This window comes from Notolepis coatsorum, assembly GCF_963971535.1.
Source record: "Notolepis coatsorum genome assembly, chromosome: 20".
Lineage (NCBI taxonomy): Eukaryota > Metazoa > Chordata > Actinopteri > Aulopiformes > Paralepididae > Notolepis > Notolepis coatsorum.
In genome coordinates this window covers 6,599,562-6,627,515 of record NC_140184.1, presented here as the reverse complement: position 1 = coordinate 6,627,515, position 27,954 = coordinate 6,599,562, and the positions used below count along the sequence as shown (strand labels likewise).

The 27,954-nt window shown below is 43.0% G+C and overlaps 1 pseudogene across 1 annotated transcript in view; it reads left to right on the top strand.

Moving 5' to 3' along the window:
* The first annotated feature begins 566 nt into the window (after window positions 1-566).
* The window catches only part of LOC311247281 (beta-1,4-galactosyltransferase 1-like), a 489,169-nt pseudogene continuing 461,781 nt past the window's right edge, over window positions 567-27,954 (top strand). Inside the window, exons 1-2 of the transcript in view lie at window positions 567-575; window positions 941-1,035. The product of the transcript in view is annotated as a beta-1,4-galactosyltransferase 1-like (transcript). The remainder of the gene's footprint in view (window positions 576-940; window positions 1,036-27,954) is intronic.

Here is a 27,954-nt window from a genome sequence, read left to right as displayed (position 1 = left end):
TCAAATTAAATAAAAATAGCATAGAATAAAATTACATTTGGTCAAATAACAGCAAGATGACTATATACAATTTTTTTTTTTTTTTTTTTTTTCCTCCATTTTCCTCCGATTTTCTCCCATCCCAATGTTAGTCGTATGCCAATTCCCAGTCCCTTCCTGGTCGCTGCGCACTTACCCCCCACAGTCAGATCATCTGGGAGAGTGGAGGCTACCACGTGCTTCCTCCGACACACGTCCAGCCAATCACCGCTTCTTTTCACCTGGCAGCGCGGATTCTCATCGAGAGGGCGTAGCGTGTGGGAGGACCACACTATCCCCCTCGAGTCCTATCCGCGCTTAGCAGGCGCCCCGACCGAACTGTAGGAGTCGCTGTTTACAACGACCCGGACCCACCCCGCCAGCTTCTCCCACCCTCTAATACAGCCAATTGTATTAGTGCAGACGGCCAGCCAAGCTGGTGACAGCTCCGGGGCTGGTGACGAACGCAATCTCCGCTCGGCCACCTAACCGCCGACTATATACAATTCTAACAAAGTGTGCAGTGTGCAGATAACAGGGTGCACAGTATGCAGCTAGTACACTACTATATAAATATAAATAAAATGGCTATGTACAGTTCCAACATGAACAATTTATGTAATCTGCAATGAGCAATGTGCATTAGGCCACAAACCCCCATTTGATAAGAATTGAGCAGGTTTGTGTTATATGTCCTTTAATCCAGAATTCTATAAACTATAAGCCTACTGTAATTGAGGAGTTAACAGTGGGAAAAGTACAGTGTTTCTCAACATGAGGTGTGGGGCCCCCGCAAGGGGTCATAGTTTATTTTCCATATTTCATAGTTAGCCCAATGAGAGAATAATTTGAGTGACTATTCTGATCCTAGGCTTCACTGTCTCCCATGTTATCTCCTCAATTACAGTATAGACAGTTATAGAATTATGGACTCAAATCTCTAACGACAACAACAACAACAACAACAACAACAACAACAACAACAACAACAACAACAACAACAACAACAACAACAAAGTCTTCTGAGGCACCTTATCAAATGGGGGTCTGTGCCCTAATGTGTCCAAATGCCCTTGATGAAAACAATTAAATAAAGTTGAGAACCACCGTTCTAGTCAATGAACTCAGTGAAAATATATTATTCCTAATTTTTCAGGGGTCCCTGGCCATCCCCAGTCACCAAAGATTAGGACAATTTCAAGACTGTACACTCAGCCTTCACTACATGTCTCGTGTATGTGTGTGACTAATAAATCTCTTGAATCAAGAAATCAGGACATGTTAGCAAATTAGACCACTTTTGACATCCTGATTTTGTTAGATGAGCTATTAGTGTGATGGTTAAGGTTAGGGTTATATAGGGAGGTGTAGTGGTTACGTCATTGTTGTTTCCCGTGCGGTCCACCTGACTTGAAATTGCAATGTATTTCCAATGGACACATTTCTAAATTTCACATTATCCGTGGAGCTAATGATGCTAATGATGGAGCATCGCCGTCGGTTGTGTGACAGTGAAAGGGCTAACCTTCTGTCGTGTGGCAGTGAAAGGGTTAATTACAGAAAATTGTGAGATTAATTAGTTAATTTTTTTTATTGACAGCACTAGTTAGAATATAAACCTCATTTGGGTGGAAGAGCTCAACAGAATGCAACAGGAGCAGCACCCGACTTTAGCTTCAGGAGAGCAATCTTTGCTGTTAACCAGACCACTAGATACTTCTGCATTTTATATTCTACACTGGGGTCAGTGGTGTTGGGGAGAAACTGTTAAAGGGGCACTTCACCACTTCACTTTTTGCACATAATCTCACACATGTCCCAAGGCGTTAAACTGTTTTGCACACAGTTTTAACCGTTATTTAGAGTTAACGTGTTTGAATATCTTCTCTTGTGATGTCATCAGAGGACACGGAATCCTTAATTACTCAATGAAATGCTGTCGATGAAAAAAAATAGAGATAGAGGTTGCAATAGGGATTGGATTGATTCATCTTATACATCAATTCATTAAGCTGTATTTAACACAAGGATTCAGTGTCTTATAGTGGCACTATAAGAATGAACGGTTTGTTTATGTGTTTAATTATGGATCTGTGTTGTTGCATGTACAGTATCTTCATTAGTGGAATTAATTTATCAACAATTAACAAAAAGGAATACAATTATATCATAATATAATTGTAAAATGTTTCATGTCAATCTCAATAAAACACAATGTAGCATTCTCATATTCAGTAGTACTCTGCAATACACAGCACACAATATAGGCAGTGGTGGAAGAAGTACACAGTTCCTTTACTTAAGTAAAAGTAGAAATACCCAGATAAAAAGTCGTCCATTCAAAATCCTACTTAAGTAAAAGTAGAGAAGTATTTGATATTGGATATTGGAGGATCAAAAGTACACGTTCTAAATTATGTTTGTGTATTCCAGTGCTTTAGCATTCAACCCTCGAAACATTGACCTCTAAAGGTTAAAGTGGTACGTGGTCAGTTATGCTGCTCTGATTATGTTCAACAACTCTGAAGTTGGCAGGCTTCAAATTTGAAAGTATTCAATTAATCTACGTTTTCTACGCAAAATATTTTTCTTCAAAGTAACTAATAACGGATGGGTTCAGATAAATGTAGTGGAGTAAAAAGTACAATATCTTCTTTGAATGTAGTGAAGTAAAAGTATAAAGTTCCCTAAAATGAAAATACTCACGTGAAGTACACATACCTCACAATTATACTCAAGTACAGTACTTGAGTAAAAATACTTAGTTACTTTCCACCTCTGAATATAGGTATGACATATGATGTTGCTGACCAACAGCAACGTATCCAATCAGTGACACCTTCTGACCGTTATCTGGTCAAACAGGGTTAGGGTTAGGGCCTAATGTATTTATCTGGTCAAACAGGGTTAGGGTTAGGGCCTAATGTATTTATCTGGTCAAACAGGGTTAGGGTTAGGGCCTAATTTATTTATCTGGTCAAACAGGGTTAGGGTTAGGGCCTAATGTATTTATCTGGTCAAACAGGGTTAGGGTTAGGGCCTAATGTATTTATCTGGTCAAACAGGGTTAGGGTTAGGGCCTAATGTATTTATCTGGTCAAACAGGGTTAGGGTTAGGGCCTAATGTATTTATCTGGTCAAACAGGGTTAGGGTTAGGGCCTAATGTATTTATCTGGTCAAACAGGGTTAGGGTTAGGGCCTAATGTATTTATCTGGTCAAACAGGGTTAGGGTTAGGGCCTAATGTATTTATTTTGTATCCACTTTTTCTCCTCCTGTTTTTCTGTGTTTTTCTCCCATCCCAATTTAGTCGTTATGCCAATTCCTCCCGCCCCTTCCTGGTCGTTGCTCGCATGTGCCCCCCACTGGTCGGTCTAGGGAGCCCTGAAGTCTATCACATGCTTCCTCCGACACATAGGAGACAGCCAGCAGCATCTTTTCACCTGACAGCGCGGACTCTCATTGGTGAGGTGTAACGTGTGGGAGGTCACACTACCCTCACCATCTACCTCCCTCGCTGTGCAGGCGCCCTGACCGACCTGTAGGAGTCGCTGTTTACAACGACCAGAATACCACCCCACCGGCTTCCCTCCCGCTGACTCTGCCAATTGAGCCAGTATGACAGCCGGCCAAGCCGGAGGCAACGCTGACAGCCGGATTCGATACCAGTGTCTCTTGCGTTGGTGATGAGCGCTTAGTCCGCTGCGCCACCCAGCCGCCTGGCCTAATGTATTTATGTAATTAGTTATGTACTAGTATTGACTAGTTGCACTGCTCTGTTGTATGTTAGAACTTTGTAAAGAAACTCAAAGTATTAAGAGCGATGCACTGCTCTGTTGTATGTTAGAACTTTGTAAAGAAACTCAGTGTTAAGAGCGATGCACTGTTCTGTTGTATGTTAGAACTTTGTAAAGAAACTCAAAGTATTAAGAGCGATGCACTGCTCTGTTGTATGTTAGAACTTTATAAAGAAACTCAGTGTTAAGAGCGATGCACTGCTCTGTTGTTCTATTAAGTGTTATGAGCGATGCTCTGTTGTTATATATAATGTTATTGTATATTTTATTGAACTATTTTATCACACTTTTTTCTCTGTCTATTCTATTTTATTATTTTTAGTATTGCCTATTTTTAAACTGAATCAAACCGCACTTTTTTACTGTCTATTCTATTTTATTATTTTACTTCTTCTTCAAGAGACCCCGTTGAACAAGGCCATGCCCATTTCACCCAGAAGTTAGCTTGCGTTTGGTGAAAGAGGAAGAAGCAAACCAATGGGTGGAACCAACCCGACGTATAAAGACTGACGTCTCTGGAGCAGAGTTACTCTGTTTTGTGCGGGAAACAACCAGAGCACTTTCAAGACATCTGAGAAGATTCCTGAAGCCAAGGTGAGTGGAAGAAGGTCCAGTTCTCTCCTCTGTTGAGTGAGTGAGTGAGTGAGTGAGTGAGTGAGTGAGTGAGTGAGTGAGTGAGTGAGTGAGTGAGTGAGTGAGTGAGTGAGTGAGTGAGTGAGTGAGTGAGTGAGTGAGTGAGTGAGTGAGTGAGTGAGTGAGTGAGTGAGTGAGTACATGTATTTGATATGTCTTCAGATAAGTCAGTTTTATGGGGTGCAGTGAAGGCAGAAAAGGCAGGTTGTCACAATGAAGACCTGGGGCTTATTTCCACTGTGGGCCTTAACGGCAGGGGTTCTTAACCTGGGGCTTGCGAGACGATTTGGGGAGGTCACAAAAAGACATACACATACATCATTCATTATGGTATATAGATGCTTTTTTCAATCCTACACAGCAACAAATTCGATTTTAAGTATTGGTTTGAAATCATTGGTGTTACTGGTTGTCATGAGATTTCAAGGCGAGCTGCTCCAACATATTGTTCCATCTGATCTCCACAGATGTTGAAGACCTCTGCGTTGTTGCTGATGGTGCTCCATCTGGCTTATGCCAACATCTGCCCTGATGGTACCCGCTGTGCGCATCACAACACCTGCTGCGGGACGAGGACTTTTGGGAGGTTTGGCTGCTGCCCCTATACCAGCGTGAGTCAACAAGGCGTTCTGGTTGAGGCGGTTTGGCCATGAATTTAATTTACAATGTGTTTATGAGCGCGCTCTTCTTCTGGGCTGGAGCAGAGGTGTTTGTTTTTCGTTGTTGACAGATAATAATATAATAATAATCAGTCTAACAGCAAGATAATAATGTTAACTTTATTCACACACACGCGTGTACATAACTGTTCATATTAAATAGTTATATAATGCACATTCATTGTTTTATTATATTCATATGTATTATTGTATGGCCTTATTTGCCTTTGTACATTCTATTATATTCATTGCCGTGCAATGCTGTTGGACAATAATGTAATTTCCACAGGGAGTGAGTTATATGATCGTATCTTATTTGATCAAATCTTACAGTGTGAATGCCGTGGTTGTGGTGTAATAATGTGTTTATTCTGAATCCCCCTACAGGCTGTGTGCTGTGAGGACAAGGTCCACTGCTGCCCCTCCAGGCACCACTGCAACGTCAGGACGTACAGGTGCGTCCGCGCCGACCGGCCGTGGGAAAGTGTCCCCATGCTGGAGAAGACGGAGTCCGAGGTGGCTCTGGTGGCTCTGGACCTCCCCGTGATGGCAGCCCCTCTGCTGGCGGGGGAAGCTGACGACAGCTCTCTCGGGGGCCAGGAGGAGGTGGAGACGGTTCAAGACGAGACGACGCTCCTCCAGGCCATGGTGGAAGATGAACTGGACGGCACCGTGAAGTGGTGCGACCGCCGGTCCTACTGCCGCGACGGGTACACCTGCTGCCACACACGTCTGGGTCAGTGGCGGTGCTGCCCTTACTCCCCGGTAGGTCAACTCGTGATGTTTTACGTGTACAATACTGCGATAAGCCATTGTGTCGTCCAGATTCATAATCCAAAATCTAAATGTTTAGAATGTCCCTTTGTCCTCCAAGCTGGAGGAAACCGTGGTTACGGCTGCTATGTGTTGATACATGAGAACTATATCGACATGAATGTAATGCATCTGTTTATTACTGGATCTTTTATTACTGCTCCGAAATGAGTGACCAGTGGTTTGAAAGTGGTTGCCGATGGTTACAGGCAGCCATGTTTGGAAGAAAGAGAAGTATAGCAAACACAAACCCCTATCGATGAAAATGAAATAGTGTAAAATGACATGGTTTTGTGCTGCCTGGTGAACTTGTTGATTTCTCTGACGGTCCCCAGAGTAAGTGCTGTGTGAGTGGGAGACATTGTTGCCCCCACGGCTATGACTGCAACAACGCACACACCCACTGTCTGAGACAAGGCTTGAACTTGAAGTATCCCTTCACTGCCAGACTGGCTTCAACTTCCATCCCAGCCATGAGGGTCTCCGAGCCAGAGGACCAAGACTACGGACAGGAGGTAGGTTTCAGCAACGCGTCAGGGGCTTAAATAACCATCAATTGGAAAAGTACATTCAAATCACAGGGGATTAATTAATGAGAGAGTGCCCTCATGGTCTTTTATAAGCCTCCCTTAGTGACACAGGTCTGGGTATAGCACTTCATGGCACAGGGTCATTACTAATAACCAGTCATTTCTGGTAAGATCTGGTAGTGACATGTCATTATTTGTATAATAATAATAATAATGACGTGTCATTAACAAGTAATTACGTTATTGATTTCACTATTTTATTGCACTGCTTTACTCTGCTCATTCTATGTCTATATTTATGTTTGTAGTTTATGCATTGATTTTATTCTATGTCAATTCATGTTCATTTTATTCCTAATGTATATTTTACTGATTGGTCTGCAACCACCATACAAATAAAGTGTATTATTATCATTAATGTCACAGTAATTACAGTGATGTTTGTACTGTGCTACCAATATTTGTTTTGACTAATTTAGACAAAGAAAAAGAAACTGAACCCTGTACACAACATGAAGAGCAACCATTATGTTAAACATATTATAACCTACCTATATATATAACATTACAGTACCCTTTTATGATATGATGCATTGTGATGTGATGACATTGGCAATCACTAATATGTCTCTCCGTTTATAGGAATAGGCTCACCATCAACACATACAGCTGTATGTTCATCCTCCTCCAATAGGCTGTTCTTCCACCATCAACACATACAGCTGTATGTTCATCCTCCTCCAATAGGCTGTTCTTCCACCATCAACACATACAGCTGTATGTTCATCCTCCTCCAATAGGCTGTTCTTCCACCATCAACACATACAGCTGTATGTTCATCCTCCTCCAATAGGCTGTTCTTCCACCATCAACACATACAGAATAATATAGAATAAGTCAACATGGAGTGTACTTCAGTGTTTTATATATATAATAAAATATAATAACCCCATCTATGGCACCTCTAACATGTTGAAATCAAGTGTAATCTTTGCTGTTCTCCATTTCATTCATCTTCAAATCTATAAAATCTTACGCAGTATTCAAATGTGTTGTAATGCAGTGATTTATTGCGAGGTCATAGTTTCATAATTTTGGAACGAGGGAGTTGGAGAGAGTTGATTTGTACACACTATAGTCGGCATGCAGAACAAGAGACCATCGTGTCATATTGTACTTGCTGAAGTATATATAATATTGCAATTAGTTATTGATGGGGGATGGAAACAGATAAGCTTTGCTTCTTCCATCTCCTTTTCAAACAGTGTATAGTTTCTGGCTGTTGTTTTATTTTAAAAGATTTTGGGGGGGGGTTCCTCTTTTCCTATTTCATTTATGTTTCAAAAGTTGTTTTGCCGGACAATGGTAAATGTAGCCAAACTAACACTGTGGTTTGAAATAAAACTATTGAATCTTGAATCTTGAATCCATTAGATGATGCCGTTTAGGTTAACACGGTTCTGTTCTTCTGGGTGGGTCAATAATGGCCGTGATAATGGACCACCATTAAGAACAATCCATGTGGATGATCTGCTCATTTAATCTTATTATTTATGATTGTTTGAGACGTTTTGTTAGTTTAAATAACACTATGTAGGCAAAGCAACTATAACTATAACCAAACTACAACCAGCCACTGCCCTGACATTTCTATAATCTTATATTTCACTAATGTTGGACTCTTCGGTAATCAGCCAGTATCACCTGGTGGTCACCTGTGGTTCCGTGAAGTTTTCTGCATTGTGTTTATATCTTTCTTATCGTACTGACTGATTCCCTCTATCCTACCCCGTGGATGCGTTCGTCTCAAAAAGAATTCGACACTGGCAACGTGATCCATTTCCTTAGATTGTGATGTTTATTTTCATAAACATAGACTCGTTGTTATCCAAAAAGCCTTCCCTGTTAGCCAAAGCTAGCTCGTGGCCACCGGAGGGTGGGGCCACACGTCCCTTCCCCCCACCCTCTAGCTCCTGAGGTCTTTTGTCCACGTCTACACGTCTCAGCCTCATGTCCTAGTCTGGTTAGTCTTCTGAAGAACTCACAGCTTACCATCTTCAAGTCTTGTGATGTGGAACTCTCTCTCTCTCTCTCTCTACTACGGTTCAAAATGTCCCACCCTCTCTCATCACCATAACAACGGCTTCTCAAGCACCTCAGCCGATGACCCTGAGCACTATCTCTAACACCATGCCTGCTGCTCTGAACACACACTCTGGCTGTTGTCCTCCTCTGAGATCTACGAGTAGATGTCGTCATCTGCAGATATTTACATTATATACACAGGGCCATTCTATCACTAATAACCCTTAAAATAATTGGTAAACAAACATAGTGCTGAAAATATACACTTTGATGCTTTTTTGACAGGGTTAGGGTCTTTACGCTTGGCTACATTTGGAAAAGAATATGCAACATTACATTCTGTAGAGATGGATTTATGGACCCCTCAGGCTTAAGAGGTTAAAAAGTAATGTACAATCAATACACAATTTCTTTTTCTAAAGCAAATGTTCTACAGTGGATGGGAGACGGGTGAGTCACTGGAGTGTAACATACCGACAGTTTCCTTCAAATTGTTGTCCACAGGCAGCCGCACTAACCAGTTGAGCTAAACGGTCCGACCCGTTAGCAGGTGCTGGTTGAGTTTTCAATTCATCATAACATGACATACAGATACAGTAATGTTACATCTAGACATTTATGACATACCAGATCTACAAATATACAGCACCGTTTGTGATACGAAAATAGTAAAAATGAGTATATACATTTGAGGGGGAATAAACTGTACATTGGAGGGGGGGACTGTGCACATTTTTCTTTCACTCTAAAGGAAATACGTCTCCTGTACAGTAGACCCCCCCAGTACTTTGTGGAGACGAAGATGATGAGTACCAGTCTTCTCCTCAGACATATAAAATCAGTTTTTCAATACAAGTACGACTCAAGACACAGAACACTAGTATGCAAAATAAAAAAAATTAACACAGATGAGTGAATGAAAACTTTATTTGAACATATTGCAGAATGGGTACAATACAGTACGGCTCAATACACACAATTGTTAAGGGGATGCAGACCAGAGAAAGACTTTTGTCTTGTTGTTTACACCAGGGTCCCCCATTTTCAATTCATATCGACATGCAGGTAAATCATAGGCCGTGGTCTCAGTCCAGGGTCTAGGATCTATGCCCTGTGCCACACGCCTGAGGGAGGGAGGGGGCAGAATTAATTATTGGATATCAGTATAATAACTGAACTTGGAGAAGTCTTTATTGGGCATGCAGATAGACACGCAGTTAGTTGGGTCGCTGATGCGTTTGAGTCTCTGCACTCCCTCCCCCCCCCCCCCCCCCCCAAGGGCAGCATCTCTCATCGGTGAACCATCACATCTAAATGCCATATGAACACAACAAACAGTAGCTCTCATCTGTGTACCTAAAAACAGTTCTGTAGTCTTCATCGCCAAAGCCAGGAGGTATGATCCATGTATTTGGAGTCAAATAATAGAATCTCCTGTGTGCGCGTGGCTTCAAGACCTAGAACGGGTATGTAAAAATAAGCACAGCATGTCAGTCAGGTTTCTGTGGGAACGTGGATTCTGCTATTCTCCCAGAATGTGCCCCTCACCCAACGTGGATTCTGCTATTCTCCCAGAATGTGCCCCTCACCCAACGTGGATTCTGCTATTCTCCCAGAATGTGCCCCTCACCCAACATGGATTCTGCTATTCTCCCAGAATGTGCCCCTCACCCAACGTGGATTCTGCTATTCTCCCAGAATGTGCCCCTCACCCAACGTGGATTCTGCTATTCTCCCAGAATGTGCCCCTCACCCAAAGTGGATTCTGCTATTCTCCCAGAATGTGCCCCTCACCCAAAGTGGATTCTGCTATTCTCCCAGGACGGCGGCCATGTGCCCCTCTCTCACCCAACGTGGATTCTGCTATTCTCCCAGGACGGCGGCCATGTGCCCCTCTCTCACCCAACGTGGATTCTGCTATTCTCCCAGGACGGCGGACGTGTGCCCCTCTCACCCAACGTGGATTCTGCTATTCTCCCAGGACGGCGGACGTGTGCCCCCCTCACCCAACGTGGATTCTGCTATTCTCCCAGGACGGCGGACATGTGCCCCTGTCACCCAACCGGCAGAATCTGCTCAGATAGAATGTTTAATTAATAGCCATCAAAGCCTTTTAGTTTATAATTCCTTATAAACAGATTAACTTTATAAGACACTCATTACTAATTTCACTTACACATAGCACAAAGTGGTTGGAAAGACTATTGCATGTTTCATCTTCATGTCAGCCTAATATTTATGAAACATGAGTTTGCCATTAGAGTAGGGATGTGCCATTATGCTTATTAAATTTACTAACTGAATGATTATATTTATTTCATCAATTAATTACACTTACCGGAAATTAAGCTAACGGGTTGATACTTCGGTCCTTCCAGGTAGGAACAACATACATGTCTTCTATATAAATGTCCATGTCCTGATGAGGAAAAAACAAACATGATATTAATAGTCTGCCTTCAGTACCAAAAGTTACTTTTAAATGTGTAATTAAAAAAAGAGGTCACGCACGTTTCAGAGCCAGTTCACCAATTAGCTTCAGGCATGCATTTCCAATCTGCAAGAAATCACAATTAAGACATTATAGTGAACATGACTGAAACTCCCCCTTCGGTAATACATGTTAATCTGTTAGACCATGCGACTACTCAGACCATGTGACTACTCAGTCTAATCCATATATCTGTTCAACCCAAGGCTCCAAAACTCATCCCGTGTCAAACAAGTTTGTCCTTCCTTCACAATTATTTCTTCAAAAGGCCGCTTTCGGTCCAGGACATATAACCATTGTTGTGATACAGACGAGTGTAGTTTTACATAGAAAGTAATTATTTGTAGAAATTTGCCTACCAGTTGTTGGATAGGGTTGGGACTTCGCCCAGGGTTGGTCTGGTGAGTACTCATTGTCCACTGGAATCTCAAGTTCTACAGGGATGGACATACAAAAAAAATATAAGAGAAATAGTAACAATGTTTAATAAATCTAATAGTGTAGAGGTAAGAATTACTGTAGGTAGGCATAGGTTTTTATATGCCTGCTTCTGCTGCAGAAGCCAGGTTATATGGTGTAATAGTTAGCACTCTTGACTTGGAGCAATTAAGAGTTCACTATTTAAGGTGGTGGGTGGCAGTTTAATATGATTATTGGACAAATCATGTGTGGTTTCAGTCAATAGGCGGCTAAACTTGAATTTAAGACATTAAGACTTTCTAAGGACGTATGCATGCAATTCCACTTACTTGTCATTGCTGGGGGCAGACCTGAACCCGCTTCAGGGAGCACACCTTGAGCTGCTTCCTGCGATACACCAGGGACTGCTTCCTGTGACACTGTAAGCAGATGACAAACACAGCTTAGTAAGGAACAGTGAACTTGATGAATGAAGACATTTATACATCATTTCCTAGATCAATTAAAAACAGGATTAATGCATTAAATATCTTTAATGCAAGTGCAAGTAGAAAATGTACCCAATACAGCCTGGTGGTAGCCGTTTATTGCCACCGCTGTCCCAAATAATTTTTTGATGTTGTCCATTCGCTTCTTGTTTTTGTTGTTGAAGTGTTCTATGATGTTTCTCATCAGGAACAGACGGGTCGATGGTTGTTGCTGCGTTAAAAAGTAATTGTTCTCTCATTTGTGCAAACAGTTGTTCTGCAACTTGACTGTTTACATGTCCTGCCATTTGAGGGACTAGACAGAGTTTGTGCAGAGCATCACGGTCATCCTTGGTGTTAACTTCATGAAAGTCATACAGAACACGCATGCGCACTCCAACAAAGACTTGTCCATGCCACGAAGCCCCGCCTCAAGCCCGTCCGCGCCACGAAGCCCCGCCCAGACGTTGGGCTCTGTGGCTCTGCAGATATACCCTACTCGGTAGTTCAGTGTGTTAGGCCCTGTACTAGGTCTGTCCTGTGGTAGTTCAGTGTGTTAGGCCCTGTACTAGGTCTGTCCTGTGGTAGTTCAGCGTGTTAGGCCCTGTACTAGGACCGTCCCGTCAGTAGCAGGACAGTCCACTCTCGTTGGGCCGGGATCTGGAGCAGCTCAGCCACAGCAGACTCTAGAACAGAACCTGCTGGGCCTCGCATTACTCCAGAATCTTCCTCTACCAGCTCTGTAACACCGACCAGACACAGTGTCTGGACAGCTGACTTAGAGCTGGAGTGACACTCATTTTTTCCGATAAGTCACCCGGCCGCCGGACACCGCCCCGAGAAGCGGCGAATTCCAGCCAGAGGCGCTGTACAGCACGCGGCCGGGGCCACGTGCCACCTTCGCCCCCAGACCTTCCTAGTCAAGCCCGGAGCTGCTGGGAGCTAGGCTGCGGCGGCTGGGAGCTAGGCTGCTGCTGCTGGGAGCTAGGCTGCGGCGGCTGGGAGCTAGGCTGCTGCTGCTGGGAGCTAGCCTGCGGCGGCTGGGAGCTAGCCTGCTGCTGCTGGGAGCTAGGCTGCTGCTGCTGGGAGCTAGGCTGCGGCGGCTGGGAGCTAGCCTGCTGCTGCTGGGAGCTAGGCTGCGGCGGCTGGGAGCTAGTGTGGAATATATGTATGAACTACGCCCCCTTCCTCCCCTCCCCTTCCCCCACTCCCCCCATTGTTCACCTGTTACTTAACTGCTCCCCCAACTGGGGAACTAGATCTTTTACCTGACTGACGGAGCTGGTCTGTTTAGGTAAGATCTCCAGCCATACTCTCTATTGTTGTATTGATTTGATCTGGTTAATAAACATTATTATCTGGACCCTCTGAGTGAGCAAGTCATTTGACTCTATTCCTATTTGAATACTATTATTATCCTACAATTTGGATTGTTGTATTGATTTGATCTGGTTAATAAACCTTATTATCTGGACCCTCTGAGTGAGCAAGTCATTTGACTCTATTCCTATTTGAATACTATTATTATCCTACACTAGCCTGCGGCTGCAAATGGGAGCTAGGCTGCGGCTGCGAATGGGAGCTAGGCTGCGGCTGCGAATGGGAGCTAGGCTGCGGCTGCGAATGGGAGCTAGGCTGCGGCTGCGAATGGGAGCTGGAGCCATGCTGTTGGGAGCCATGCTGTTGGGAGATAGGCTTCTGTGCATGTTGCTGCTGTTGGTAGCTAGGTAGATAACTAGGCATTGGTCACAGACCTGTAAAAGATAAAAGCACACAATAAAAACATGCGTGTCAGATGAAAAAAGGCAGGTCTCTCAAACTGTTTAAAAACCTGTGCAGGTTGTTGTTGGGAGCTAGGCCAATAGCAGTAACCATACAACCTAATAAACCGAAGTCCTAAACATTATGCCAATAGCAGTAACCATACCACTAATTAAACAAGAGGGGGGAAATACATTTGGAAGAGGATAATTGTAAATGTTTAAGGACTTTTTTTTTTTTTTTACGTTACAGCCCTAACAAATATTTATTAAAAAGATCCCTCATCTAATAGATATCCTGACCCATCAAGTGGAACGTAAATAAAGCAACATTTTCTAAGATGGCACTTTCTGTGAGGGGTTCAATAAGCCTCCTTTGGGATGAAGTAACAATTTATGTTCATATGGTCAATAGAATTGATATTATCGTGTATTTATGATTAATGGGTTATTCAACATCATCATAGCATTATTCAGAATGGCTAAGCTGAAAACAGACAACAATTGGCTTGACAACTGAAGTGATCACACACCCACTCTGTCTCACATACACCCCCCCCTAGAAACCAGTTTCGCCTGATTAACGAGAGACACACACTAATGCATGCGACAGAGATTAATGCCGTTAACACCTCCCAGAGACTCACACCCAGACACCCCCACTCAGCCTGAGACCAAGAATCACATCACAGCATTTAGATTCGGTTGAAACACATAAGCCACACATCTTTAGATAGAGGGGACACTCAATAGAACCAAACTATCTGTGTCAGGATGGACCACTATGTAAACTATGCTTGTATGCTGAATTAAATCACCTTCATCAACTGAGCCATTGCCTCTGAAAACCATCTCCAGTCTGAATTCTTCTTGAACCAGCACGCCGCTCACCCTCATCAAATTATACTTCAGGGACTGTATACAGGAGCAGCCTTCACATGAGAAAGAAAGTGACATTGCACACATTAACATGAAGGCGCTGGGAGCGAGTTAGCAAGACATTAAGGTGCTGTAAGTGGTATTTATTTTGTTATGTTAAAATAGCTCTACATTCCAACAGCCATCACTTAGATGTTTGGCAAGTAACATGGCTCTCCCAGTCCCACTGGTTCTGCAGTATGAATAAAATAGTATGGTATCCCATTCCTTTCCCACCTATAGTCAGGAGAGAACTCCACTGTCAAATTTGAAAAAAAACTAGTTAACAGTAAATATGTGCTTGAAACAAGTAAAATAATCTGACAATGCAGTAAGCAAATTTGTCTTTGCAAGATTGTTGAAATAAGTAAAAATATCTAGGATTCTCTCCCGATAGAATACAGTGGGAAGGGATATCAAAAAAAGTGTTTACTGGAGGGAGGGACTGAGAGACCCATGTTACTGAACAAACAATCAGTGATGGCCCATCAGAATGTAGCCATTTAACATTTTAACTAAATAAATACCCTTTGATGATGGCTTTACTAATAATATTAGGTATAGTTAAATATAAAAACACATTTCAAACCTGTTCAGACACAGTAGTCAGCCTCTTCAGTTGATGGGGAAACAACCCAGTGAAAGAGTGGAACACAGACATGTTTGTATTCCTTACATCAGTGGTCACCAACCTTTTTAAGCCCAATATCACTTTTTTTTTTGTTGGGTGAAGGCAAGATCTACCTATTGAAGCGTTGAGAGAAAAAGACAGCCAAGATTGTACTTTAAACTAAATGACTTTTATTTGCCTGTATTCTAATTACATGCAATGCTTTGGTCCAACATTAAAACGTCAAAGTAGAACTATTATGTACTTTCTCAGTCAGTGCTAAGTGCAGTCATCTTATGCAGCATCACTTTTCACATCAAAACAAAAGTAGAACTGTAATGTGGACTCTCATATTAACATTGACAAACATATTTACAATTAGCATTTTATAAAGTAGAACTGTAATGTGTACTTTCTCAGTCAGTGCTAAGTGCAGTCAGTGCTAAGTGCAGCATCATTTTCACATCAAAACAAAAGTAGAACTGTAATGTGGACTCAGGGTAAGATCTAAAAAAAAAAAAAAAAAAATTCCATGGAAAGATCTACAGGGACAGTCTCAAAGATCGACCAGTCGATCAAGATCGACGGGTTGGTGACCACTGCCTTACATAATATGGTAAGTTTATATTCACTTTTACTAGACATTCCTTTTTAAAAGTGTTTTACTTGTTACAATTAGCCTCCAAACAGATGCTAACAATCAGGCTACAAACACTAGCTCTAAATTAGCCCTCAGGTCACAGACACTAGTTAACTAATTAACCCTTCCAATTAGCCCTTCCAGAACCAGACAGAGCCAAGCAAACAGTCCCAACAGGAACTCAACCCAAATGCCAGCAAGAATCTAATGGTTCAAAACCAGGCCAAACAAAACAACAAAGTCAATCTCAACAAAAAGGTCCACCAACTAAACGAGGCCCCAATTTGTCACAAACCGGTCAATTGTGACAAATAGGGAGTCTACACGTGAAAAGCTATTTCACAATATAATTTATTTAAACCTATAACAAACAATAATTTATATAAACAATGAATATGTATGCATGTATAAGATTCAGGGCCTTTGCTGCTGCTGCCCCCTCCCTCTGGAATGCCCTCCCCAGCCATATCCGTGATGCAAACACCCGGACATCTTTTAAATCAGCCCTCAAAACTCACCTTTTCAATCTTGCTTTTGACCTCTAATTCTGTCAGTGTTATTTTATTTTTGTCATGTATTATTTTTGTTCTGTTTTTTTGTTTTGCCATAGTTTGTCTCTCCTGCCCATGTAAAGCGTCTTTGAGCACCTAGATGTATTATTATTATTATTATTATTATTATTCAGTGATGAATGCAATGTATGGATGAGTGAAAAGTGTGGTGTAAGTAGGAATATTATAGTTCAAAAGGGTGGTGGATAACCTGTTCATGGAGATGGAGAAGCAGAGAGAGAAGGTTAACGAGGGACACATACATACAGGCAGCTCTCACTGCCCAGGTGAGTCCAATTGGGCTGACGAGCCACTCACTGTACCACGCTCCTGGAGAGGCAGTAGACTCACCAATCAGCATGCAGAGTGGGGGCCGTCACCCTGACAACAGCCCTCTATCTCTCGCTCACAGACAACACACCAAAAGCTGGCTTTTTGAACTCATGAGGCTAATCAGGTGTTCCTTTTGATCTGATTAATCAGGTGCTCCTTTTGATCTGAAGCCTCTCCCCTCACCCAGGCACAACACACAATCACAGAGACACCTGTCAGGTGGCGTCTAGTTTTTTACCAACCCAGTTCCGTGTTCTGCGATCTGATTGGCCACTGACGTTTCTGGTGCGATCTGATTGGCCACTGACGTTTCTGGTCATGTGACATGTGCACCCAATCGCGTGACGCCTGTGTCTTTGCCCATTTCCGCCTCGAACGGCATGCAAACTACCTAACGCCTAGTTTATCACTGGTTAAGCTTAGGCGACTCTTTCGAAGTTGAGTATGGAATCAGGGCTGGTGTTCTATCGCCCTGCTCTAAGACAAACTCTAACCTTAACCAACTTCGAAAGAGTGCCTAAGCTTAACCGGCGATAGAAACAGGCGTCACACGATTGGCCGCACATGTCACACGACCAGAAACGTCAGTGGCCAATCAGATCGCAGAACGCGAGTAAAAAAACTAGACGCTGTCAGGTGTGACACCTGTGATGTCAGCGGTTACACCTCAGTGGTTTATGTAGGAATAAACTACTATTTTCATATCAGAGGGACACACAGACCAACAGGTAACACTTATAAAGCAAAAATGGTAAAATTGTTACGTTAAAGGAAAACTCCAACATTTTGGGAAATTAGTTTATTTGGCATCTACCCTGGAGTTAGACAAGAAGATACATATCTTTTTCTTCTCTGTGCATGCAGTAGGAGTAGGAAGACACACACCGTTAGCCTAGCTTAGCGTCAGTCACTGGAAGTAGGTTCCTCCATTAGCCTAGTTCCCAACGTCTTCCTACTCCTACTGCATGCACAGAGAAGAAAAAGGTATGCATCTTCTTGTCTGACTCCAGGGTTCCCAAAATGTTGGAGTGTTAAGATACATATGTTTTTCTTCTCTGTGCATGCAGTAGGAGTAGGAAGACGTGCACCGTTAGCTTAGCTTAGCGTCAGTCACTGGAAGTAGGTTCCTCCATTAGCCTAGTTCCCAACGTCTTCCTACTCCTACTGCATGCACAGAGAAGAAAAAGGTATGCATCTTCTTGTCTAACTAAAAAGGTGCAATGGTAGTAATGACCACTTCAAATAATAAAGGACTTACGTATTTCTGTAGTATCCATGTATCCTTCATCATTTCATATCTGATTTAGAATCCAAAATCATAAAACCAATAACGGGCTGTTTTTCATTGTTTTTGTCCTGAAGTTTAAAATAGAACATGAGAAAATGGGATATTTTGTTTGTATTTTGTCGATTTTGTCATTTAAAGGAACACGCCAACATTTTGGGAAATTAGCTTACCGTCTTCACCAGAGAGAGACAAGAAGATGGATACCAGTTTCCTCAGTTCAGTAGAAAGCTATCTGGCTGCACGTTAGCCTATAGCTTAGCACAATTAATGGAAGTGGACATGACCGGTTAGCCTAGGCTTTGTCCAACTAACACGTCTCCCGAAGGCTAACCGGCCCTGTCCGCTTCCATTCATAAAGGCGTGTTCCTTTAAGTTTTCCCATTCATTGTGACCATGAAGTTAGACTTTTTCCCCTGCATGTGCCTGTGAGAAGGTCACTGACGGAAGATTTTTTCCGATGCGACACTTCTGACACAGTGATAGAACAATATGCACATTTTATTGAAGAATTGTTGGAAGCTGGCGAGACCCAAAAGCATGACATAAGTGGAGACGACTGACCACATATGAAAAAGCTATCAATAACTCAACACCAGCACTTCACAAACACTGGCCTTATCATGTATCAATCAGGGAGTGTGCTATCACACAATACAGTGTGTCATAGCCCCCCCCCCCCCCACCCAACCCCCCTCCAATGTACAGTTTCTTCCCCTAAAATGTATATAGTCTCTTTTTTAGAAACTCTGTCTCTTAATCAGAGTTTCCAACGCCAGGGTCTGTGTGACAGGCGTTGTACTCTTAAACAGCTACTGTATATTTGTATATCTTGTATGTCATAAATGTCTGGATGGAACAGTACTGTCTAGATCTGTATGTCATGTATGTCATATCATGATGAATTGAAAATGGGGGACCCTGATGTAAACAAGACGAAAGTCTTTCTCTGGTCTGCATCCCCTTAACAATTGTGTGTATTCACACACAGTCTATACCAGTCCACCGGGTGGCCAGGAGCCGACTCCCTACACCTTTGCTGTATAGTACAACATGTGAAAATATTTGAGCCATGTCTTTGTTGTTTGTCTTTTGTCATGTCTGTTAAGGGGATGCAGACCAGAGAAAGACTTTCGAAAGACTTTCGTCTTGTTTACATCAGGGTCCCCCATTTTCAATGCATCCTAACATATATGACATACATGACATACAGGTAGACAGTACTGTTACATCTAGACATTTATGACATACCAGATCTACAAATATACAGCACTGTTTGTGATACAAAAAGAGTCTAAAAAGAGAGTATATATAAGGGGACTCCAGTAGCTCACCACGTACCTCGACGCTATTCTGCGTCGGGGAATACCGTGCTGCGTCACGGATCTGGTTGACTCCGAGTTCGATTCCCGGACCCGCCGTCATTTGCCGAATGTCTTCCCCTGCTCTCTCTCCCGTTTCACCCTGCAACTGTCGGTCATGCTTGACCAGAAAAGCGATAAACGCTAAAAAAAAAAAAAAAAAAAAAAATGAAGTTAAAAAGAGAGTATATACATTTGAGGGGGAAGAAACTGTACATTGGAAGAGGTTGGGTGGGGGGGACTGTGCATTGGAGGGGGTTGGGTTTGGACATTTAAGTTTGTGACATACAAGATATGCAAATATGGTTAGAGTTACATAGATGGAGAGACTGTTAACTGGTTAGAGTTACATCAGAATCAGTAAATAAGAGGTTGAATACAATTATATGGGATATAAACTAAATTAAATATAGCACAATGTAACACAGTGGGGGGTGTCAGTGAGGGTCCCAAGCCTTGTTGATGAGGCTCACTGCAGAGGAGAAGAAACTGTTCTTGTGGGGTGAGGTTTTGGCCCTGGTGGACCACAGCCTCCTTCCAGAGGGGAGTGACTCAAACAGGTTGTGACCGGGGTGGTAGGGGTCGGCCACAATCTTACCTGCACGCAGGCACGTTGGAACAGTGGGTGCGGCAGGTGCGGCAGCACCCCCTAGTGGCAGCTTCAGTTACTGCACAAAAGTAAAAACTGTATTTTTATATACTGTAACATATATATAATATAAGTTATAAGTTGATCCTGCTCAAAGCACTTGACTTCACCATTACACTGACACACTTGTAAATACGTTAATTCTTGTTAGATTGCCCGACTGTATTATTTTCCTCGCTGTGTGGAATACTACAGTTGCGTCTGAGGGGAGTGGCCACTGTGACTGGCTGACAGTGCTCCCTGCTGTCTCGGGTGTCGGAGAGAGGAGACACACAGATGAGAGAGGAGATGAGAAAAACTCTGTACTGTACCCATTCTGCAATCTGTTAATAAAGTGGCACAGTGGTGTAGTGAGTTAACACTGTCGCCTCACAGCAAGAAGGTCCAGGGTTCGATTCCCGCTTGGGGACCAGGTTTCCATGATGCCATGTACTCAGGTGGGGTATCTCCCAGGCCTTTCTGTGTGGAGTTTTGCATGTTCTCCCCCCGAGCTCGCAAGGGTTTCCCCCCCCGATAAGATAAAACCCAATGGAAAAACATGCACAACAACAGATCGCTAACACTGTGGCGTCCTTGACGAAGACGGACAGGAGCACTTGGATTGGCGGCTCAAGTTGACGCCTGTCTGCTCCCGGCTGCCCTTGGGGGGGAACGACTACGGGATGGGTTAATCGCAGAGACGAATCGCATCGGCGATCCTACAGAGACAATGCATGCGTGTGTGTTCCGGTGTGTGTGTGTGTTGAGGATAATTGCATGCCAATTAACACTTTTGGTCGCCAGGCTTATATTCTTAATATACCATCCTCCGCCAGCTCTATTTGTCTATGGGGATGTTTACCTTCTTTGCAGGGCTATAACTTTTTAAATTGTATTGCTAAATTGACATTACTATGGCCCATTCAACGTCAAGTATCTATTGTTCAGGGTGTACAGTAGCAACGTTATACTTTTTCATTCACATATTCATACTAAAATACGGTCTAAAGTATAAGTATGTTTTTATCGTTCTCTGCAGCTTTCTCCAGAACGTGATTTATAGCCCCAAATGCATTATATTGATGATCAAATACAGTTTGATAGGAATCTGCGCGAGATAAAAAAAATTCAAATGGACGTGCTTCTAGAAGTTACTACTGATCAGCTGATGTTGACCGGATGGGGGGGGGGGGGGTCGTTTATAATTCCGTGGACAACGTTAGATGATTCATCTAGTGTGGGTGATATGATCATTAGAGCAGTTAGTATCGAACACGTTAAAAAATAACGCTGAATCGGGGCGGCTATGTGGCGTAGTGGGCAAGGCGCTCGCCATGAATGCAGAGACGCTGGGCTCGCCTGTTCGAGCCCAGCGCTCCACATTGCTTTCAGTTTAGCTGGTCGTTCATACTAATACACATTGGCCGTATTAGGGGGTGGGAAACTGATGGGTGCGGATCGGGCGTTGTGGACAGCGACTCCTACAGGTCGGTTGGTGCGCCTGCGCAGTAGAATCAGGAAGTGTCGGGGGAAGCGTGAGCCTCCCACGCGTTACTCCTCGCCACTGAGAGATCGAGCTGCGCAGGTGAAAAGATGCGACTGCTGTTACCTCAAGTACCGGAGGGGACTTGTGCTATGTATGACTTAGTCCACATTGCAGCCGGCTTGTGGGAGGCAAGAAACAGCGTTCGTGACAGGGGAGGGTTGAATTGGATGATACGAAATTGGGATGGGAGAAAAAAATATAGAAAATGGGAGAAAAAGTGGATAAAAAAAAAAAAAAAAACGCTGAATCTTACCGTAGCTTCCTCATAGCGTTGGGCGATGAGCGTGGAACAGATATATTCCTATTATGGGATGTAGAAATATGCGATCCATTTCCAGGTTGTATAATAGTATATACGTCCAAATCATGTTGTTTATCGAGTTATTGGTAACGGATTGCTATCCGTTGTGTCTAGCTCGAGTCCTGGGACTATTACCGAGTGATCGGACCGAATTGAAATGAGCACCAGCTTCCATTTCCTGTTTCCGCTCTGGGCGATCCACCGATCGGCTACCAGATGGCGCTCTTGAACCGCTGGAGAGTTGAGAGGGGATCAAGAGTAGATCTCAAGTCTCCGGGGGAGAAATATGATTTCGATCACAGATTTTTGAAATATTGATATCAAAGACGTGGTACGGCGTCTTTGGCAGAATGAGCATGGCGGGGAAAGACGTCCTACGGCGTTTTTGGCGACCATAGTGTTAAAGACCTCTGAGCAGGTCCTGCATTGTATGATTGCAAGTAACTGTCTAACTGTGTCTAACTGTTTCCACTAGAGGGCGCTATAGGCAGAGCTGTTAATGCTGTCGCCAGGTAGAGGGTATATAAGGAGATGCCGACTCCCCCTCTGTCTCTTCCACCGTCGCTAAGAGAAGGATGTCTCATGTAGGCCTACTGCTGTGTACCAATGTGAAATAAACCATGCCGTTTAATGGCTAAAGATAGAAACCATGCCTCATGAACATATTATTGCCGCCCCATAGCTGACTCTGTCAACAATTATTATTATAAGTTTTCAATCAATAAATCAATAATGATAACAAACTATCATTACACATGGGCAAAACAGAGTCCATTCTCTTCGGTTCAAATAACAAACTCAGCAAGCCCGACGGCTTCTCAGTTACAGTGGGTGACAATATTGTCACAAGGAAAGATGAAATTACCTACCTGGGTTCCATCCTAGAGGCTAATCTCTCCTGTGACAAAATGGCATCCAATGTAATAAAAAAAGTCAACCAATGAACTCGATTCTTGTACCGGATCTCCTCTCTGGTAAACAAGAATACCCTGAAGACTCTGGCAGGAGCACTCATTCAAGGGTACTACGACTATGCTTGCACCTCATGGTACCAAAGCACCTCAAAGGCGCTAAAAACAAAATTACAAACATCTCAAAACAAACTGGTCAGACTACTGCTTGACCTTACTCCTAGAACCCACCTCACCCCTGCCCACTTTGACAACCTAGGATGGCTTAGAGTAGACGACAGAGTACAGCAACTTGCTAGAAACCTTACAGTAAGAAGGGAAAGGTGGAATAGGAAGGGGTTAATTGCAGCAACGTTACCCACACCAAAATGGCTAATACGGGGCACAGGAATGGACACGCACACAGAACCCCATTTAAGCCTTTATGTTAGTTGGTACTATTCGGTTACAAGGATTTAATAAGAATGGTCAAATAGAATGAAGTCCTACTATTACTCCGTTTGTAACTCAAGACCTTATAGACTCTTATTTACACCCACCTCTGGGTCAGTACCAGGGATTATATATTCCAATGTGCTCGACTCATCACCCACGTCTGGGTTAGTACCATGTATAATACCTCCATCAGGCTTTAATTATATGGCAAGAATAATACCTCTCTAAGGCTTTACTTATGATGCACCAGGTCTGTAACCTCCCCACAGGGAAAGGGTTAATTAAATGGGAATTATTATTAAAGAACCAACACGTTATCACACTCAAAGGAAATAAAAAATGTGGGCCCACTGTACCAAAACAAGAGTCCTATACTAATGCCGGCATAGAATGTATATGGGGTACCCCTATGAACTGTAGTTAGCAACCATTAGCTTCGCCCGTAGGCCGCATTACACTGTGTACTGTGCAATAAGATCCGGCGCACTGGCTCTCTGGTGTACTCAACCAAGATGGCGTACTCAACCAAGATGGCGTCCTCGCCGCGCCCCCACTGTTCGGGGTAGCAAGATGGCGTCGAACGCTCTCGTCACGGGCACTAGCAAGCGGGCTGGAGCAGAGGAAGCAGTAGCGGGCTGTGAGCGTGTGCTGGATGATGGCGCCTCTGCTGGACGGGAAGAACTCCCGTGCTGGGCTGAAGACCGCCGGTGCAGAGCAGACATCCACGCCGGCGAAGACTGGTTGTTGACGGCCGGTGCTCATCATCATCATCAAACCTTTATTTGAATAGGCAGGTTAATTAAGAACAAGTTGGTGCTGGATAGACGCGCAGCCATACACTTGCCCTACCTTACACTGAAGCTACTCTCTGGGTCCCAAACAGCCCTCCTGCTAGCCGTGATATATAATGACGCAGGGTGTCTCTAAACACCGGTCCTCTTCAGACCACGCTGGCGGGGCACCTCACTAGAGGGAACATCTTTAACTTAAGCCACACTTGGCTATACCGCACTTCTTCTAGGATAACTCGTTGTATCACTAGGGTTATTCAGTGGGGAAAACATGCAACGCTCCACTACGGTTACTCTTCTAGGATAACCCGTAATATACTCAAGTTCAATACGTTCGCCCGTGTGCTCCACAACGGGGGCTCTGTCGAGACACGTCTGATCACATCAAAGTCCAAACTCGAAGAGGCTCGTTCTCTTCCTTCCGTCTCCATTCACCTGCTTCCTCCCCCGTCGCTCTCGTACGCTCACTGCCTGCCACCGCCCCCTGCTGGTCGCCAACTAGCCACACAGGGAAAACTGGATGGGTGAATATGATCCAGTGATACTGCTTATAATCCATATTCCAGCTGGTAGAAAAGGAGAAGCCTGCGTCATTGTCCGAGAGAATATTAATGGAAACTAGTTAGTATGTCTTGGTGCACCAGGGGAGATAAAAGGCAAGTCAGCGACTTGGTACGAGAACTCGAGGTGTAGCCATAGTCGTTAGACGTAAGTTAAATATTGAATTAAAGGGAGTATGGTCTGATGCAGATGGTCGTATAACTATAGCTATGATTGTACACAATAACAGGAAAATAGTGTTGGCAGCGGTATATGCCCCAAATTTGTACGAAGAGGGTTTCTTCTCTACACTAACCAATGCAATGTTAGACCTTCCCGATTACTCATTTATAATAGGTGTGGATTTTAATGCCATTTGGAATCCAAGGATGGACAAATCTTACCTCGCCTTTTCCAGCGAACAAAAGAATTCATCTAAAGCATTAAAGGATTGGTCGAAGATTACAGGTGTAAATTACTTATGGCGATCACTTAATCCCACGACCCGAAAGTACTCTTGTCGATCTGCGAGACATAACACATTATCCAGAATAGATTATGTCTTTGCATCCCCGAGACTATTTGATAAATATGAAGTGGAAATGATACCCAATGCACTATCAGATCACTGTTATTTACTCCTAAAAGGAACATTTGGTATACTATCTTCCCGAGCCCCAAGATGGCGATTTAAATCGATGCTGCTTAATAACAAGGAATTCATTACACAACTCAAAGAAGCTCTTATAGTATTCCTACGGGAGAATGCAAACTCGGTGCAAGACCCCAGAATAATATGGATGTCGGTAAAGGGAATGATCAAGGATTTCACTGATAGCTTTTCCTCCAAAATGCGCAAGAATCAATGCACAAAACTGTCTGAACTGGAAACGCTTTACTCAACGTTATTTAATTCTTTAAAATACAACAACTCAACTCGACTAGAAAATCAAGTTAATGTACTAAAAAAAGAGATCAATGCCATATACAGACAACAATCGGAAATACAAATACGCAGCACAAGACAACAGCAGTACTCCCAAGGTTCTAAACCTAGTCACCTATTAGCCATGCGATTAAGAATTAATGCAAAATTTGCAGATATAACTACCATTAGAGCACAACAAGTACTTGAAACAGACCCTGAAAAAATAAACGATACATTCAAAGAATTCTACTCCGACTTATATAAATCAGAAACGACCTTCGACCAAAACAAAATGGACACATATCTTAATCAAATTATTCTCCCTAAACTTTCAGAGGATGACGCTAAACAGTTAGAAACACCGATCACACTAGAGGAACTCAAGAAGGCCATATCCGAAATGCAAAGTGGTAAGGCTCCTGGAAGAGACGGTATCCCACCAGAAATGTACCTTTCTTGTTGGGACATAATTGGACCCTTATTACTAAATATGATCTTATACTCAGTCAAGGAGGGGAACTTCCATAAAAACGACAATATTGCACTCATAACAGTCCTTCTCAAAAAAGACAAAGACCCCACCGAGTGCGGTAGTTACAGACCCTTAAGCCTCCTCGGAACCGATATCAAACTGTACTCTAAGGTATTAGCCATCAGATTACAAAAGCATATGACGTCTTTTGTTCATCCGGACCAAACTGGCTTCATAAGAGGCCGCCTGATCACTGATAACATAAGACGAATACTGCACGTACTAGATGCCGACAAGGACGACACCATACCTAAGGCGATGCTGTCCCTGGATGCAATGAAAGCTTTTGACAGGCTGGAATGGTCGACTCGTATCTATGGGCAGTATTAGAGAAGATGGGGTTAGGTAAAGGTTTCATTGATATGATTAAAGTAGTATACAAAGACCCATCGGCCATGATTACTACAGGTATAATAGACAGGGTTGCCCTCTTAGTCCCGGACTATTCGATCTATCATTAGAACCTTTAGCACAATATATAAGACAATCCCAATCCATACAACCAATCGTAATCAAGGGCACACAACATAAAATTAGTTTATATGCGGACGACGTAATACTGTTCATGCAATACCCCAACACCACACTGCCTCATCTGCTCAAGTTGATTGAGAACTTTGGTGATTTATCGGGATTCAAGATAAATTGGCCGAAGTCGGCTTTCCTTCCACTTAACACTCCTGCAAAAAAAGATATAACCCTCCCAGGAGAGATACCTATGGTAAAACATTTTAGATGCTTGGGAGTGGAAATATTCCCCACCATAAGACAAACGGTGAAGCACAATTACACAAAAATCCAAAACAAAATCAAAGACGACCTTGATAGGTGGGCAAAACTTAAAAACTCAGTATAGGCACGGATATCAATAGTTAAGATGGACGTACTACCTAGAATCAACTTCTTCAGTTCAATGTTACCCCCTCCAGAGGGTTACTGTAAAAGATTACACTCCTCCACATACAAATTTATTTGGAATAACAAACCACCACGTATAAAAAGATCCACCGCACAGAGAAATAAAGCAGACGGTGGCATGGCATTTCCAGATTTTTTCCACTATTTTAAGGTGTACACATTAAGACCATTGATAACATGGTTTGATCCCCAAGCATTGGTATCCTGGAGAAAATTAGAAGAAAACATAGTAGCCCCACATAGACTGAAGGACATAGCATACACTAAACTACCAATCAAGCATTGTGAACGGAAATTTGGCCCCATAATTACTCATGCGATCCGGATATGGCGTGAAACACACAAAAAATATCCTAACCCACATAAATGGCACAATCATACTCCCTTATTCAATAACAATGCACTCTTAATTGAAAAACGACCTATAAGATTCCCTATATGGGAAGAGCAAGGCATACACTCATTAAGGGATGTTTTTAACAAACAGGGTTTTTGTAGTTATGGAGAAATATGCAAAAAATGTAATCTCACCAAGTCCACATAGCTTTTTACCATACAGTTACGGCTATGTTTGAAGTCTCACGGTGTTCCATTAGACATACCAATTGAACACCACAGATACCACAAATTCTTCTATGAAAGAGAGACATCGAGAGGTTTTGTTTCAGATTTTTATCATCAATTACTAACGTCCTCGTATGAAACCCTCCAACTAGACTCTGTCTGGAGGAGGGATATACCAGACCTGGAAAGTGACTTTGATTGGCAAGGAGCCTGGGCAAATGTCCGACTTACATCAAGGAACCCGGACCATCAACAAATCAATCTAAACTATATTCACAGGACATACTTGACTCCTATAAGACTGAACAGAATGGGTCTTAAACAAGACTCCAAATGCTCCCAATGTACAAATGGGGACGAAGGGACATTTATGCACATGTATTGGGACTGCCCACCGGTTAAGATATTCTGGAAAGATGTGACCCAACAATTATCAAAACTCATATCTTGGAATATACCTGTACACCCCTCTGTATTACTATTGAATGA